This window comes from Colius striatus, chromosome 21 (genome assembly GCF_028858725.1).
Source record: "Colius striatus isolate bColStr4 chromosome 21, bColStr4.1.hap1, whole genome shotgun sequence".
NCBI lineage: Eukaryota > Metazoa > Chordata > Aves > Coliiformes > Coliidae > Colius > Colius striatus.
Genome location: NC_084779.1, coordinates 5957848 through 5974152, shown reverse-complemented (window position 1 = coordinate 5974152; position 16305 = coordinate 5957848). Strand labels below are relative to the sequence as shown.

General features: G+C 49.8%; 1 protein-coding gene across 3 annotated transcripts in view; it reads right to left on the bottom strand.

Annotated features, from left to right (window-relative positions):
* The window catches only part of CASZ1 (castor zinc finger 1), a 198683-nt gene that overhangs the window by 156756 nt on the left and 25622 nt on the right, over nt 1-16305 (bottom strand). For all 3 annotated transcript variants that reach the window (XM_062012807.1, XM_062012811.1, XM_062012808.1), the window contains exon 2: nt 6278-6422. The gene's annotated coding sequence lies outside the window, so the exon portion shown is untranslated. The remainder of the gene's footprint in view (nt 1-6277; nt 6423-16305) is intronic.

The following is a 16305-nucleotide window of genomic DNA, read 5'->3' as shown; positions in this document are numbered from 1 at the left end:
GAAGAACCCATCATGGTCCAGCAGCTACCTCTGAGCTGCAAAAGCCAGGGATACAACAGTCTCATGAGCAAAGGCTTTTCCCTCTTGGGAAAGCCAGAGCCCAGCTGTCTCAAACAGAAAAGACAGCGGCACTGGGCTGTGCTGCTACAGTAGAAGATGTCAAGAAGCTCTCCTCACTCCATCCCCAGGACAGCTCTCTACCTTCATCCCTAACTGCTTCAGGGATCAAGGATGTCCAGCTACCAGTTTCTCAAAGATTGGATGTCAGAGAGAACAACCCCCCTCTCCCCTACCTGTCCTCAGGTAAGATCTGCACTGCTTCACTGCCACGGATAAAACATGGTTTTGGGGCAACTGACTTCAGCTCCTGTTGTAACTAGCCCCGGTGAGGCTCTTGTCTAGGTCAGCACACTTCAGGGACATGGCAATCCAACAGGAATTGTTCCCATGCACCAGCCCTTGCCATCCTTGCACTGCTTATGCTTCTCTTAAAGCCTGAGATCTGCCAAGTCACGTAAGATTTTTGTTTTGTACAACAACCTATGTATAGTGCTATCCCTCCCTCATCTCCCTCTGCTCTCACACCAGCAGGGCACAGCAACCTGAAATGTGATCTGTGTGCATCCTAAACACATAGAAACCTTGGTATTATTAAGTCTTATAATTGGGGGGAGGAGGGGAGCAGCTTTTGACTTCTGAAAGGACAAGGCTAGCAATATTGTTTGCTCATTTTACTTTCAAACTCACCTTAGTTTGTCCTTTCCTCTTTTCTCTTGTATGTTCTATTAATGTACAGCTAAGACAAACTCAGCAAGAATCACAAGAAAGACGCTGGGACAGATCATAAACTGCCCTGGAAAAGAATCAGGATAGTTCTGCTGGCTCAAAAAGCAGCTCTGCTGCTCTGCATCAGCAGATGGCTTACCTGTGGCTCTTAATGGTTAATATATAACTGCAGTAATAACAACAACAAAAAAAGCCCCAGCATTAATACATAATTTGTCAGAGGCAATATGCTAAAACAGTCTTTCCATATTCACCTCAAGTAGTGAGATAAGCTTCACTTCCAGTACTGCCCCATGGGCTGAGCACCAGCTCTGGAATGAGCCCCCAGTACAAACCATCAGAGAACAGATCACATTCCCTTTACAGTATTTGCTCATTTTTCACATTTTTTTGTTTTTATCTCCAGATTTCCAAGAACTACCTTTTGAACATGCATTTTCCTCAAACACTCATGTGCATACTTAGCACTGATTGCTCCAAGTGCTTTCCAACTGGTTCCAACTTGAGGGACTCCAGAGGGTCAGTTGGCTCCCACTGGAGAGCTGCTGCCCAGCCAGCCAGCCAATCCCAGGACAGTGCCCACCAGAGCTGAACACGTTCCTCAATGTTTAGAGGAGCCCTGAGAACCTGCAGAACACTATTAATCTTTTCTTTTAGCTAGCTGTTTCATCAGGGTGACACAGAATTGCTGCCTGCACCCCAGCTGAGAGAACTTGCTGTTGGATCTGGTAAGGACAGGAAGAAAATCCTGTCAGATGGTTAAAGGAATCAGGAGATCTGGCTTCTCCTCCCAACTCTGCTTCTGAGTCATTATTAGCATAAAATCAGGTTTGTTACATCAGTGAAGCATGAGTAAATAAACCACCACTCATCATTGTGTTTTATTTTGCAATACCTCAGTGGGCTCCTCTCTACAAATAAACACTATTAATGTTTGTTGCAATTGCAGGTATATGGGGAAGGAGAAAGGCCCCTAAAGCAGGCTGAAACCTCTGTGAAGAGCAGTAGGGTGAAATCACAGACTTTTTTTGAGGATATTGACTTTCACAGGATAAGCATTTAAAAAAAAGGCAACCCTTACTTGGGGAGACTAAAAGACAAGTAAGTCATGCCTGCAGGTCTGACAGAGCTGATGGGTTAGAAAGATTGGGAAACATCCTGATCTTCTTCTGAAGTGCCAAGGCTGAAATCCTGCCTCCACTGAGGTTTACAGCAAAACTCATGCTTGCATTAATAGTGCCAGGATTTAACCTCCACAAAGGTCAAGTGTGAAGACAGAAGCCTTAGGAAAGAGATGGCCATCTTCATCAGCAATGGCTCTAGGAGAATAATACCATGAAGGCAGAAGAAAGACTGAAGGTGGTAGGGAAGGCTGGTCTCCTGTGTGACAGCCACCCTGGCAACTGTCAGCCCTCACTTAAGCACTGGGCTTCTTTAGGGCTAAGCTGCTCCACGTATCCATACACGTGAGCTCTGTGCTTGCATCCTACTGCAACACAGGCTCTGAGCTCCCTCAGCACCCGGGGGGAGCCTGTCCTGCTCAGTTGACATCCTCCTGGAAAACCTCTTCAGCTTTTGCACCTCAGGCAGCTATTCCCCCTCATGTGGACAGCTGTAGGTGCCAAATCACCACCTGCTGGGCACAGCAGGGCTTCTGAACAGGCTTTGGGCTGTGCCTCACTTTAGTCCAATACTAAATAATTCTGTGTCTCTCAAGAGCCTTCTAAGTGTTCCCTCCTTGAGCTCTGGCACCAGGGCCCTTCCCTGAACCTCTGAGCCTTTTCAACCTGCCTCGACCACATTTCTGGACTTGGCCCTCCATTAGGAGGCTGTGTTAGCCTCTGCAGTTATCCAAGCGAGCAGGAGGTGCTGAGGATGTTAGTGGATCAGGCTTCAGTCCCATTCCCAGTCCAGATATGGTAAGGACATCTATAAGGCCTGCTGAGCACATGATTCTCTTTCCCTTCGACTTCCCCCCCATTCAGCTTTCCACAGCTACCAACCAAACATCTGATCGAAGGCCTGGGGGAGGGAGTCAGAACTGTCCAGTCTGGTTATGAGTGAAGGTCATTGATCTAGCACAGACCAGGGATGCGGAAAACAGGGGAGGGAGGAAAAAACCCCGAGAGAGAGAGAGGAGAGAGGGAGAGAGGCAGGCAGAGACAGCAGGAGAGTGAGCACAGGGGAAGGCAGCGGAAGTGGCTGAAACAGTTTCACACTCCGAGACCCAAGGGCTGTTGTCAACCCGTCCTTCATGCTCACATCTTGTCACACTAGAGGTCAGGTCTCCCAAGCGTTCCTGGAGAGCTGAGCTAGCCCATATGGCAGGCAATATGTTAACAATATGGATCAGCTGCTCGTCAGGGCCTGAGCAGATGGATGTGACAACCCTGCTCTTATCCCAGACAGGCTTTTAACATCTTCCCTCTCCTCGACTCAGCCATACCGGAAGAGCTCTGCCCAAGAACTGTTGCCTCCAGCCTTAGTTGGACCATGGGGCCACAGCTCAGAACAGGCAGCGTGGAAATGCCTGCCTTGCTTTATCTGGATGGGAGTAGGCAGGGTAGAGCCCCATTCAGACCCGTGCAGGCAGGAACCAGGCCAAACTTCTCTCCAGCGAGAGTGTGCTGTAAACGGGAAGACCTCACTGTAATGCAGATATGTGCCATTAACTCCCAACCAGAGTGATAGAGCAGATACTGTATTCAGATATATGTATATGGCATGTTACCACCAGATGCCACACGTTACAGTCTAGACTGAGTTTTGTAACTGCCTGGGAAAATTTTCTCTCACAGAACAAGTAATACATAAATAGATGTATATTTTAATGGCCAAGTTAAACTCCTCCTGGCAAAGGCAGGCAAGTTGATTTCATACCCAGGCGGGTAAATTTCCACAATGATTTTGCAAGGCTGTTTCATATTCCCCAGCCCAGCTGAGGATCTGAGCTGTCAGGCCTGGCTGGGCTGGGCCAGCTGCAGTTCTGGGGAAGGCAGAGTTCCCACCTGGCTCCCTCGGCAGTTGTGCCTATGTGGTGATCCCAAGGACTCCAGCAAAAATAACGCAGTCAGTCCAAGTTAACCCCAAATTCAGGTTTACTTTAAGACTGAAACATGGGGAAACATTTGCAAATTCACAGATAGAGCAGGTATTTCTAATCTGTTTCCCCAATTTTTTAAGCTCTTTTTCCCTGCATAAGAGGCTGCTCTTCATCATCTGAACAAGAAAACTCCCTCCAAGCCTTACAGCTCTAGGACCAAACAGCCAGCTTGTGCTTATAAACAGAGAGTGAAAAAGCAATCACAGCCTAGGGATGGGCTCTGGAGAACGTGCAAGCAGCATCTGTAGCCCAAAGTAAATTGAGCTTGTTTTGAAAGTAGAAGCCATACAACTTGCTCCAGGGCTGAAGACTGGAACACAGGGATTTGTAGTCCAGAGCATGAGCGATCACAAAGCCACATGCCTGAAAGGCTAAATGCATCTCCTTCACTGAAGTGATGCTTGTAGAACTAGGGGGACCTCAGAAAACAGCTGGAGTCAAGGGAAATATTTCTACTGGCTCTAATGAGCTTCTGTCCCTCAGAAAACAGCCCCTGAAGGACACTCAGCTTTGTACAGGCAATGCAGCCAGTAGATACTAGCAGGAGAAGGCAAACATCAAAAAGGATTACTGATCTGCAAGAACCTGAACCTTGAGGTTCACTTCAGCACTTAGAGAACTCCTGATATATCAGTCTCCTCCCTCTTGCCTTCCTGTCTCAGAGGTCTTGCTCATCCCAGGTCCATGTCTGATGGACATGCAGGACTTTCAATACCAGAGGCTACATCAACAAAAATCTGTGAGAGAGGTCACAGAAAAAGCTCCTTCTGATGGAAAAATGGACCCAGAACCTATGCAGCAGCTTCCTCGGTAGAGTTTTTCCCCTGGATGTTGAGCCTTTCTGGAGAGGCACATAAAGGATGTTTGGCAGAAAATTCACCTGCTGTAGTCAATCCTGAGAATTTGTATTGTATTTGGTAAAACCTCAAGGCTCTTCATGTTCCTCTACCCTATTCCCTTAGGCAGATCCCTTCCAATTTGGGAAGCTCCCTCGAGTCTGAAGGCCAGGGAAGATGTGTGCAACTGCTCTAAAAGGGGACATGGGCACCAGAGCAGCTCACACATGGACAAAGGCCCAAGTTCCCTATGTTAACAGCTCAAAACTAAGCTTTCCAAATAAAGCATGCCAGACCCTGGAGGAGTTTCGGCACTCGGAAGGTGTGGGAAGGCAGAGTTCACCCATATCCCATCCTGAAGCATGCTGTATTTACTGGCAGGTTTACTGAAAGCACTCAGGTCTGTAGGCTCTGAACACATGGCAAGCACTAAGCCCTGCTGAGCCTTAGAGGATCATGGCTGTTGCTCTTTAAGGCACTCAGAACATGAGTAAATTCCCCCATGCCACACACAGCCAAGGATGGACCGGGATAGCTGAAGCCCCAGACCAACATCTTAGCCCTGTGACTTTTCTCCTCTTCCCTCTGGCTAAGCCAACACAGTCCCTCCACCCTTGATCCTCCTAGTTCAGGTCTCAGTTGTATTGGTGACTCACAGTAGCTTTGGATGTGCTGCCTTGCCCACGTATCATTTATAGCACAGCAGGAAAAGGCAGAGAAACATGGTGATACACAGTCCCTACTGGCACTTCAGGTTGCCGATCTTCATTCAGGCATCATCATCATTTAATGGTGCCAACGGACCATGGAGATACCCCCTGACAAAACCTCAGCCCTTACAGAGCAGACATGCCATCATACAAAGCCCAGACACAGCGAGGATCCTCAGCCCCCTCTGTCTCCAACAGTATGGCACTGCCACCAGGTACCTCCCAAATCCCAAAACCCTTGAGAAGAAATACATTATCTCACTGATGTTATCCTACAGCTGCTTTCTTCTAGGCCATGTTATGCCATACCCTTCTTTGTAGAGAAGCAGTGAAGAAAGTAAAATGGCTTTTAGAAACACAGAGTCCCACCCCCTCACAACCTTTCTGAGTTTCCCACCGTGACCACAGACATCCTCAAACTCCTCTTCTTTTGTGAAACAAGTCAATCAGAAACTGTCCCACACAATACTTACCCAGGGGACTCCCATGCTAGCCTGTTCTAGCATACTACTTAGCTAATTGTTAATACTGCACAGCAACTCATTAGGAAGGAGGCTGAGAGAGAGAACTGTTCAAACCAGCACTCTGCTGTGTCAGCTGTGCCTGTTCAGAAGCAGGCAGTGATGTCAGGAGTAAACCCAGTCCTACTTGAAAGCCATCCCAAGACAAACCAACACCCCACCATGCATTTACCACCCAAACCAATGACTTTCAGCAGCTCTTCTAAACTTGGTAAGATAAAGGTTTCCCAGGAACTGGAATGGAGGCTCTGGAGAGTCAAATTCACTCACTCCAGCCCTACTTCAGAACACACAGTTTGATCGTAGAGCAAAAGCCAGTACCTTGCATTGAGAAGTCACAGGCTTCAAGGTCCATTCCAGTGTACAAAAGCCAGGAGAGAAGTCAGGTTCTTTGTTTTGGAGGTGGTCTCAGGTGAGGACAGTGTGAATTTGATGGCCTCCCTTCACTCGGTGAAGTCTCTTTGCCCTGAGGAGAGTTTCAAAAGGAAATGAATATTCCCTACTGAGCAGCACAGGAGCTCAGGTGAATCACGAGCACAAGCAGTGACGCCGGCCTCAAATGCCACAACCACCCACAGATCTCAGCCCTTGGTCACACAAAACAGTCCAGCAAGGCAAAGCAAGGCATTTCATGCCCTGCCAAACACACTGCATCCCAACCTCCTTCTCTGCCATGTGTGGTGCTGGCAACTCAAAAGTCGAGGTACCAAGTGGCCGTACGGTGGGCCACGCACTCCAGCTTTCCCCAGGAACAAAAAGGCAGGTCAATGAGTTGCAGAAGCAACCTAGAGCACTAAGCTACTTATTGCGAAGAGCTTCTCCCCCCCAGCCAGTTGAGTGCTGCTGCACACGTGAGATGTGAAGCCATCCCTCCTTTGGGGGGGGATTGTTAGCTTGTCTTCGTCTCACAACTAGACATAGAGCAGAGCTCTACCGTCGGTTGTGTACGCCCCCACATCAAATGTAATTCCTCAGCCCCAAAGACGTTACAGATACAACCAGGCGAGACAAAGGAAGAATTATTATTTCCAGTTTAGTCAGGCACACAGTAATTAAGTGACTTGTCAAAGGTCACTGGGCAAATCTGAGGCAGAATCAGGAACCAAAACTAAATCTCTCAAATTTCAGTCCAAGAGTTGGACAACAGAAGTCCCCTTCCTCTTCCTCTGTTCCTGGGATGCACACAGCTACCTTTGCAACAGGCTTCACCCCTCTCCCCACGCTCCCTAGACAGTTCAGACAATTCCCTTCCATTTCCTGCACTGGAGGAAATCAATAAATACACAGATTAAAGGAACAAGAACTTTTACCTTACTCAGAAAATTTTACAAAGTCCTAGATCCGACATGTGAGGGCAGCTGGGAAGCCTCAGCCTGCTCTGGAGGGGCATCTGCAGACTGGAGGGGTTTGGTGCTGGTGACTTTTTTTTTAATTTCCATCAGACAAAAATAAAAGAAGCAAAACAAAAGAGGGTTGTTGAGATCAATTTGTGATAGGTGCCGGGCCAAAGAAAATGGAGCCAAAGAAGTCAGAAGCCTGCAACCAGCAACCTTTGTGTCAATTTAAGCAAATATTGTGGCGTTTCCATGGCAATCCCTGTTTTGAATATCCACTACACTCACTTTTTAAAGGGCTTTTCCTGTTTGCGTTTAAACTTCAAAACCTGTAAATATTTTCAGCCTTAACACATCCCGACCTCCCCCAGCCTCTGAAACGAGATCCTATCAAAGCTGACATGAAGTCTCCTGTCTGCAGTACCCCAAAGCTGTGAAAATTCATGGCAGAAGTTGGTAAGCCACCACGACTGGGGCCAGCAGAAGCACAGCTGGACCTTTGTCCCGCTCCCAGCACGGTGCCAGCTTCTTTGCAGCAGTAGGTACCCGAGCCCGTTCTTTTCTTTCTCGAGTGAAACGAGTCCTCCTCGCAAACACACAGCACCGATAGCATCAGCCCGAGGCGAGGAGCGCGCAGCAGGTGTTTTGCAAGCCTCCCTCCATCCCGCCCCTTGCCAGCTCAGGCCACCTCTGACCCGCCGCACCGGCCGCGCTCCGTGCTGGGAGCCATTCCCGTGAGCTGCTGGGGCGGCCGCCCGCGCGGCCCCGCCGCTGCCCCCCGGCCTGACCTGCGCTTCCCTCCCCTCCCCTCTAACCTGAGCTGAACCGAAGCTGTCAATCACAATGATTTATGCTGCGTCATGTGCAAGTGGGAACGAAGAAGTCAGATTTGCCCTCACTTGCAACCTGGGCTTGGGTGTAAATTCTCCAGCTCCCTCGGCAGCAGCTTGCAGGTAGCTGCTGTCCTGGCTGCACAGGGACAGTCCTGGTGCCTGGACACTTGGCAGATGCTGTCATCAGCTGCAGATCTGGGCACCGGGAGCCTGGTGCCAACCCACTCCCCAAAGCAGAAAGCTGCAACTAACGCTGCTTTTTTGTATGCATGCAGTGCAAGAAAACACATTCTGCCACACTTCAGAGACTTGTTGAGGGCTTTCATGCTCAAGACCCCAACTTCTACGGCTTTGGCGTGTGCTGATAGAATGCAGCCCCTCCCAGCAGCCATGGGAGTGCACTGGTTAATTCTGAGTTTCCTGGCTGTGATGGACTGGTGCCAGGCCTCAAATGTTAGCTTAGTGTAATTTTTGGGAAGTCAATTTCCTTTGGGTTTTTTTTTTCCTTTTTTTGTTGTTTAAGCTTTTTTTCCTCTTTTCTTTTAAATGGAAATGTAGGAGCATTTGAGTGAGCGTCAGGACAGGGCCATCCATCCACAGGCTGTCCTTTCCCAAGAGCATTTTATAGGCACCATGGAACAACCATGGAAACAAACACCAAGTGACTTCAAAAGCCGTTATGCTGAGTGCCCACAGAGGCAGCCCTGAGGGACCAGGTCCTGTCTCTCGCACGAACGTCACGCCTCGGTCCTGACCACCTCTCCCACAAAGCCGGGTGCTTCTGATACCACCAGCAGATGATGCACGATACCTGCTGCCCTGGCCAGCTTCCAGCTCAGGTAATTACATCCTACAGGAGTTTCAGCTGGATATTTTATCCCTTCTTCACTTCCGGCCCTGAGCTGCTCCACTTGGAGTTGCTGAAACCCTGTCCAGATCCACCCCGGATGTGAGTGCGAGCCGGGGGCTGGAGGGAATTCTGTGCATCCCTGCAGGTCCCAAGAGCCCAGTGCTACAGCAAACAACTTCTAGAAACACACAACAACATACCTTCTCACATACATAACACCCCCACCTAAGAATGAGGAGCGGAGATGGGAAAACAAAATCTTCCTGCCACACCAGGAACCAAACACTTTTGGAGGCCCAATGGAGCAGTTATTTGGAACTTGGACACTGGCTACTCTCCTTCCTTGGAGTAGAAATTCTCTTCCCGTCATCGCACAGGCTTGGAGAAACTAAAACTTGTGGTGACAATGACTGTAAGACTAAAGCCGCAGCCACGGGTCTGCCTCAGCCAAGGGCATCATATGCCACAAGGATACTAGTGGCGCTGAATGTACAGAAGACAGGCTGAGCTTAGAGCACCCATGAGAACAAACTCAGCAGGGTTCCTGACAGGCCAAATCAAAAGGGAAGGGTCCTCTCTGTGTCTCCAACCCCTCTCACCACACTGCCACTAAAAAGCCATGAACAGGAAACACGGTCAGGCCAACACTGGATGCTCTCTCCAAACCCTGTCAACAAGTGCAGGCAAAGATGTGGGTCCCCCATCCTCCCAAAGAAGCTGTGCTTTGGCATTCGCCACAGCCACAAGAATTCAGAGCCCTTCGATGCTGCCCAAGACACGGGGAAATGACCTGCTGACCCGCTCTCCACTGGAGTCCCCGTGTTTGCAAGTGGGACCTATCAGACCTCTGCTTCGTGCCCTCTTTGTCTTCTTCTTTCACCAGATCCTCACCTGGTGTAAAATCAGTGCAGTTTCAGTGGCTTCAGTGAAGTCATGCCAATTTAAACAAGTTGAGGATCCGGCCCTCCAAGTTACTGGAGTTGCCAGTTCTTCCTTTGGATAATCCCGAGGGTGATTTCACAGCAAGCAGCAGCACAGGCCCAGCCAGACTGGCAGGATCAGCTGCGCTCTTCTAACCCCCACGAGCAGGGCGGTCTGTGGCACAGTCCCTACGCTGAGACCCTGCTGGAGCAACACTGGGCGTATCAGCATCTGCTGCTTTTACTGAGTTTCCTTCTCTGGTGTTTAATGAGAGATACAGCGCAGGGTAAATTACTGTAGGCTTTTGATCTAGAGTTTTCTAATTGCTCTTAGCAGGGGAGCTCTTGCCTTTCAGATCACCACGTCATACAGCACACTGGCTACTCAGGCTTGCCATGTATTTGGAGAGGGTGCAGGAGCAGAGCTGGTCCCTTGTCCAGCAGCAAAACCCAACCAGGCTAGAGCTTCACTTGCTACTGTGCAAACTGCGTGTCTCTACAAACCAGACCTGGTCTTCCCCTCCCTCCAGCCTCTACTCCAAGGAAGGTAAAGAGCCCATCACTGCCTGGCAGCTGACGAGTGAGCATCTACAAATCCCTTTCTCATCCCCAGTCCCACTATCCCCCTGGCCTCTCTCTGCACGTCTCACAGTGATGGAAGAGGCAACACTGGCACAGGGAACGTGGCACAGCTTCAGCAGGCACCGGGTGTGCAAGAACTTTCTGTGCTCTGCCCTCACAAGTCCTTCTCTATCCCCCCAGAGCAATTTTCTAGGCAACAGCACGGTTGCATTCCCTTCCCTATCTCCTAATAAATATCATGCTAAGCAAGATGAGTATCTTCTTCCCAGACCAAGCAGCATGACCCACTTTCTGAATCAGGGCAGATGCAATTGGGCCCTGGAGTCCTGGACCCCTCCCAAAGCAGAGAGATTTTGTAACAATTACAGCAAGAAGCAGAAGGAATAGAAAAGTAATAAGTGATCAAAGAGTGCAGTGGTGGAGCTGAAGCAGTGGGGTAATCGCTGCTCCTCTCCATCCCACGCAGTGGCATTTCCCTAGGACACTGAAGCAAGAGCCACATGCACACTCACACTCACACATCTCTCCTCCACTGCCCTACACATCTCAAAAGCAGCAGGTCTGATTTCAAATTCTGGCTAATGGCTCAGACAACACAACTGCTGTCTTCACTGCACACCCACCCTGCTTTTTCCTTTCCCCACCACAGAGCAGGCACAGAGGATTCAAAAGCTAGGAGTGCAAATCCCCCTCTCCAGCAGACAGACATGAATGTACATCCAACCCTGCCCCAATGACAGCCTCCTGACATCCCAGCACCAATGTCTGGATCGAGTGCCAAGGTCAGTTCTACGTGAGCCCCACTTAGAGAAGTGTCACCATCTCTGCCCCCTAAGCCTCTCCCAACCCTGAGCTTCGAGACCTGCTGTTCATACTGGGAAGGTTCAAGTTGTGGTACTTTATAGGCACAGGAAAACAAAAAGCCTCTGTAAAAGGTTTGTGCTTTGGGCCAAACTGCCTGGCTTGCTAGGCACACGGCAGAGAGGAGGCGGCCGGGTCCTGATCCCAGCAGTGCTGCTGTGAGTTTGGAGATGCCTCATTTTTCCAAGGAACAGCTCTGAACTTTCCCAGATGTAGCTGGGATGAGACTATGACCCAATGGGCATGGAAAACAATTAAGTGGAAGTGGGGTGAACGTCAGCAGTGCTTTCATTGCTTGAACCCACAAATAAAACTTCCCTCCTAGAGAAGAGTAAGCCTGGATGGCCAAAAGCATGCCAAAAACAAACCCCATACCAACGAGAACAACATGCTGTGATGTGCCTGTGTCTAAACTGGCTCCTGTACCCTGCTCAGCTCTGGGGCACACACCCACGAGTCTCTGTGCCCAAAGAGTCCTGGGAGGGCCACCAAAGGGTCACCTGTTCATCTCCTACCCTGAAATGCACAACAGGCAAGCCTCCTGGGAGTCTTACAGCAGCACCCTGGCAGCTCCAAATGAGACAAGACCCCCGTGCCAGGGATGCACAGACAGCTGAAGACAGCACTTGCCTCAGAGCAAGTCTGACAGACAGAGACGGGCAGGGAAAGGAGCAGAGCTGTCGTTGCTCAGCCAGGAGCTCAGAGCTGGCACTGGCTTTCAAACTTGAGACTTCTCCCCTGCTCACTGGAACAAACCACCACGAAGACAAGAGCACAGAAACACACACTAATAGGTGTTTTGACCAGCACAAATAGTTGCCTTCATTGTCTGACATGGTGAGATACGGACAAAAAAGTACCTTTTAAAGGACTTCTGTGGCAATTTTTCTTCCCAGTTCAATAAAAGAAATTTTAAATGAAAAAGAAAAGCCTTTCACCCAAACTTCAGAGATAAAAAAGGGGGAAAAATCTTCATCTTAATTCAAAATCCTATTTGATGTGTCGTGGCATGAAAATGTTTTTCACTGCATTTTTTCAGTGTGATCTCATGCACCCTGCAAAGTGGGTACGCCCAAAACACCAGGTATTTTATGGGACACAAACAGAGCGCAAACATACACAATTAAAAAAAATGGGATTGGTAAATATTTAAATTAATCAGAGTTGGCATCTGTGCAGCCTCCCCTCCCAGAGAGAGGGATGTTTGCTGCTTTGGAAAAAGAAAAGTGAATAACATGACCTTTTCCTTCATGTTTGTTAGCTCACTGCAGTTTGGTGGGTTGGAGCAGCCCAGGCACCTCCCAAAACGAAGTCCAGCAAGTGGAGCCGGGGCTCTTCTCCTCCCTGCCTGGCACCAGGGGCTTAGGGCTAGCTCCAGAGCTGGTGGGGATAGAGCTGGCTGGGGGAGTTGCTCCAACCTGTTTGCTGTCTCACTCCATAATGCATGGGGTTTGTTGTGTTGTGTTGGTTCTTTTTTTTCTTTTCAGTTTAATTGTTGGAGGAGTTTATGGAGCTGTTTGCCAAAAAACAACCGACTCCAGGGAGCCAGCTTACACAAAAAGGGTGTGTCGCCCGAGCAAGGCCGTGAAGCCATGGAAACCACCACCTTTTGCATTTGCCCAGGTGAAGCCAAAGCTCTGTGGATGGCTTGTGAAATCAGCAGAGATCTGCAAGGAAGTGAAACACGTACACGCAAGTGTGCATTAAACACTCAGCGAGGTGGCCCCGTCCACCAGCACCTCAATCTCCCATAAGCAAAGGGGAGTGCTCCCACTCCAGTAATGCTGGTTCAAGTGAAAGGTCACACAAACACGAGGCGTTTTGCAGTGTGCACACCAGGTTGGCAGTGTGGGCCGTGGCCCAGGCAGAGACCGTTCTGCCCCTGAAGCACAGGCCCAAGTGCAGGCTGCCAAAACTGCCAAATGCCCACGTGACCAGAAAAATGGGAATCTGCACACGTGTGTGAATCAAAGGCACCACCACAACACATGCAGATGTCTCAAAAGGAGAGACTGCACCTTGGGTGCTTGTTCTGACCCACAGAAGGCAGGCTGGTGGTGATGGCAGGCTGGGGGACTGGTGAGGGGAGAAGGGGTATCTCCCCTGGTCAGTCTGCAGCAGCAGGACGCGAGGACCGTGCCATGCAGAGCCCAATGTCGGGAGGCAGGCAAGCATTTAGGGGGGGAATGTTTGTCTTGCAAGCTGGCTTCTGAAGGCGGGTGGCTGGAGAGGACCCTGGCTGCATTCCTCTCCATCTTAGAAAAGAAAACAGAGAATTCCTCAGAAGCACTGGCTGCTGGCCTGACTGACAGAAAACAACCCAGGAACAAAGCGCAGAGAAAGGACTTTAGAGCTATCCAGCTCCTGTGAGCACGCTGGGACTCCTCTGCTACTGCCAGGATAAAGAGTGTTCTGAACTGCACCCATTTTGAAAGAGGTACCATCCGTTATTCCCCACTTTCAGCTGCTGAAAGCCTGCTGACATTTCAGTTTACAGGATTTCACCTACTCTGGTGGAATATAGTTAGAGAAGTTGAGTAGAGGATAAAGTCTTAGTAGGCCACGTCCTGCAGATGAGCACAGAGCATTGTGTGGCATTTGGTACAACCTGGAAAAGCTAATAGGCACGGACAGGCCATGAGAACAAAGTTCTAGGATCATCCTCACATCAGAGCTGGCCAGAGACAGCAAGAAGCCAGATGTCTCTTCCTCTGGTTTGACTTCAGTCTGCCACATTAACAGTGGGATGAATCCATCCTGGCATTTCTCTTACCCGAAGTCAAAGGTCCCTGACCATAAACCACATCAAGCATCAGCTCCTGTATGCAACGAACCCCGGAAGAAAGAGTACAGACCCCCTCAGTGTAGGAGAGATGAGGGTAGCAATGTTTCTCTTGTTGCAGGGAAGGAGCCAAACCTTTGAAAGCCCATCACTACTTCTATGATTCACTGTTGGCTTCCACGCATATATTTACACCAGATACAAATTTGTCTCCATCTGCCATGACCTGGCCTTTTCCCATTCACAGCCCCTTGTCTTCCCCTTTTCATTAGAGAATCCCAAGGTAGGTGCCAGCCAGACACTCGTCGAGTACTGTTCAACTGGAAGGTCCCCAGGGCCACCTCCCAGCAAAGGCATCACGTGGCATCAAGCAGGACTTGGGAACAGCACTCTGGAGCTCCAGCTGCCGCCTCTGTGTCTGGGCTGTCCCTAGGCATTGCCCGTGGCCACTGCAGAGCCTGCTGCTCCCCAAGGGCAGCTGACAGAGACAAGGGGAGCTCCCTGGACAGGCTCCCCACGGGGACCACGGGCAGGGCCCAGCAGGCCCACGAAGCAGGCGAGTGCCAGTAAGGCTTGGTGCGTCAGCCTTTCTGGCATCGACCTCCCAAACTCATTCAAATATTTCCCCTTTTTTTTTTAATTTAATGTTCCCTATAATTCATCTGTCCCAAAAGATAATCAATAGAGGCCGTAATGAAAATTTGAGCCATATTTTATGATCCACTACAGGAGAAAGGGCCACATCAGCAGGACTAGCCTTGGCTTCCAGCATGATTTCTGTGTGTGTTCGCCTGCTCGCTGGCCAGATATCCCCCTCCACCCGCCAAGGCTGCTGACAGGGGCAGCCCCTCCACAAGAAACTCCCGCCTACCTCAAACAGCAGCTGCTTGAGCCACAGTTAAAGATGTACGTGTGGGGGAAAGGGAAGTTCTTACAGAGTGCAAAGGGCCCTGACCCAGCAGCCTCAGGGAACCTCCCGAGCATCTCTCAGCTTCTCAGCTCTGGAACAAATCCTATGGCCCTCAACCAGACCCTGAGGGGCATACAACGATCATGTTGCAGGATCAGAAGAGTTAGTTCTACCCTTCACAGTAATTCCCTAATCCTTAGCAGTGCCTCTCAGTCAAACTGAGCTTCATGCTCCTCTGCTCCCAAACATGACCCAAGAGTGAGGGCAGTCACTCACAGGGGTAAAAGAGGGCTTCCCTCAGGAACTGCGCAACTCTAGAGCCTGCCATGCTGCACTGCAGCCTTTCAGGGCTCCTGCCATTGAGAGCAAAGACCAAAGAAGCCCTTTTGGGGTCCCAGGTTCAGAAGCAGGAACACAGTTACGTACAAGAGATCAGGATGAGCTCAGTATTGTCCCTTTCCAAACACTGTACATTGGCAGCCACAGGAGCAAACTCCATAGCTCCACTCAGACTCCAGCAACATGCTCATCTCCTCTCCGTCCTGGGCACCAGGGGCTGTCAGCTGAGTCACAGTCATACAGATACATTCAAGCTTTTGAATTATTTGAAAACACTTTGGAATCCCAATTTTGTTCAGCATCACTGAAAAAAAACTAGGGGGAAAAGGTTCCAGGAGCCTAAAGCACACTCTCACTTCAGCCTAAATATCCATGTCCAGCCAACTAGGACTTTGCTCCTCCACGTTTAGTCCAAGGGGAACCTCAGGCAATCCCCACCTACCTCTCTTTATTCCTTTTAGGCACAAATACTACAACTGCTCCCCAAATGATCCGTTTTACTAGCACATATGAATTTCAGAGCTGTGCTGATTTTACTTTCCCATGTGGGTAGTGGCAAGGAGGAGCAACCACATCTCAGTGCCAGCCTCCACATGCTGCTGTGTGCTCTTCATTCCACATTGTAAATCCCACAGCACTTTCAAGCACCTCCATCTATCCTCCTGGCACAGAACTAGCAGGTTTGTTGTTTTTGCACACACACACGGACATGGCCAGGGCTGAAACGAAGGCAAAAGCCTCAGTCCTGTTCCCGGAACCCTTCTCCACCTCAGATTCCCAGCAGTAGGTCCCCTGTCCTCCCTCTAAAGGATGGAGCATATTTCATTGCCTGAAGCTGCCGCGTCCGCAGGGAGCCGGAGGTAACAAAACCGTCTTTGATTTGGCCAAGGGAAAAATATCAGAAGTGAAAGGCCACAGTGAGGAATTTATAACAGCAG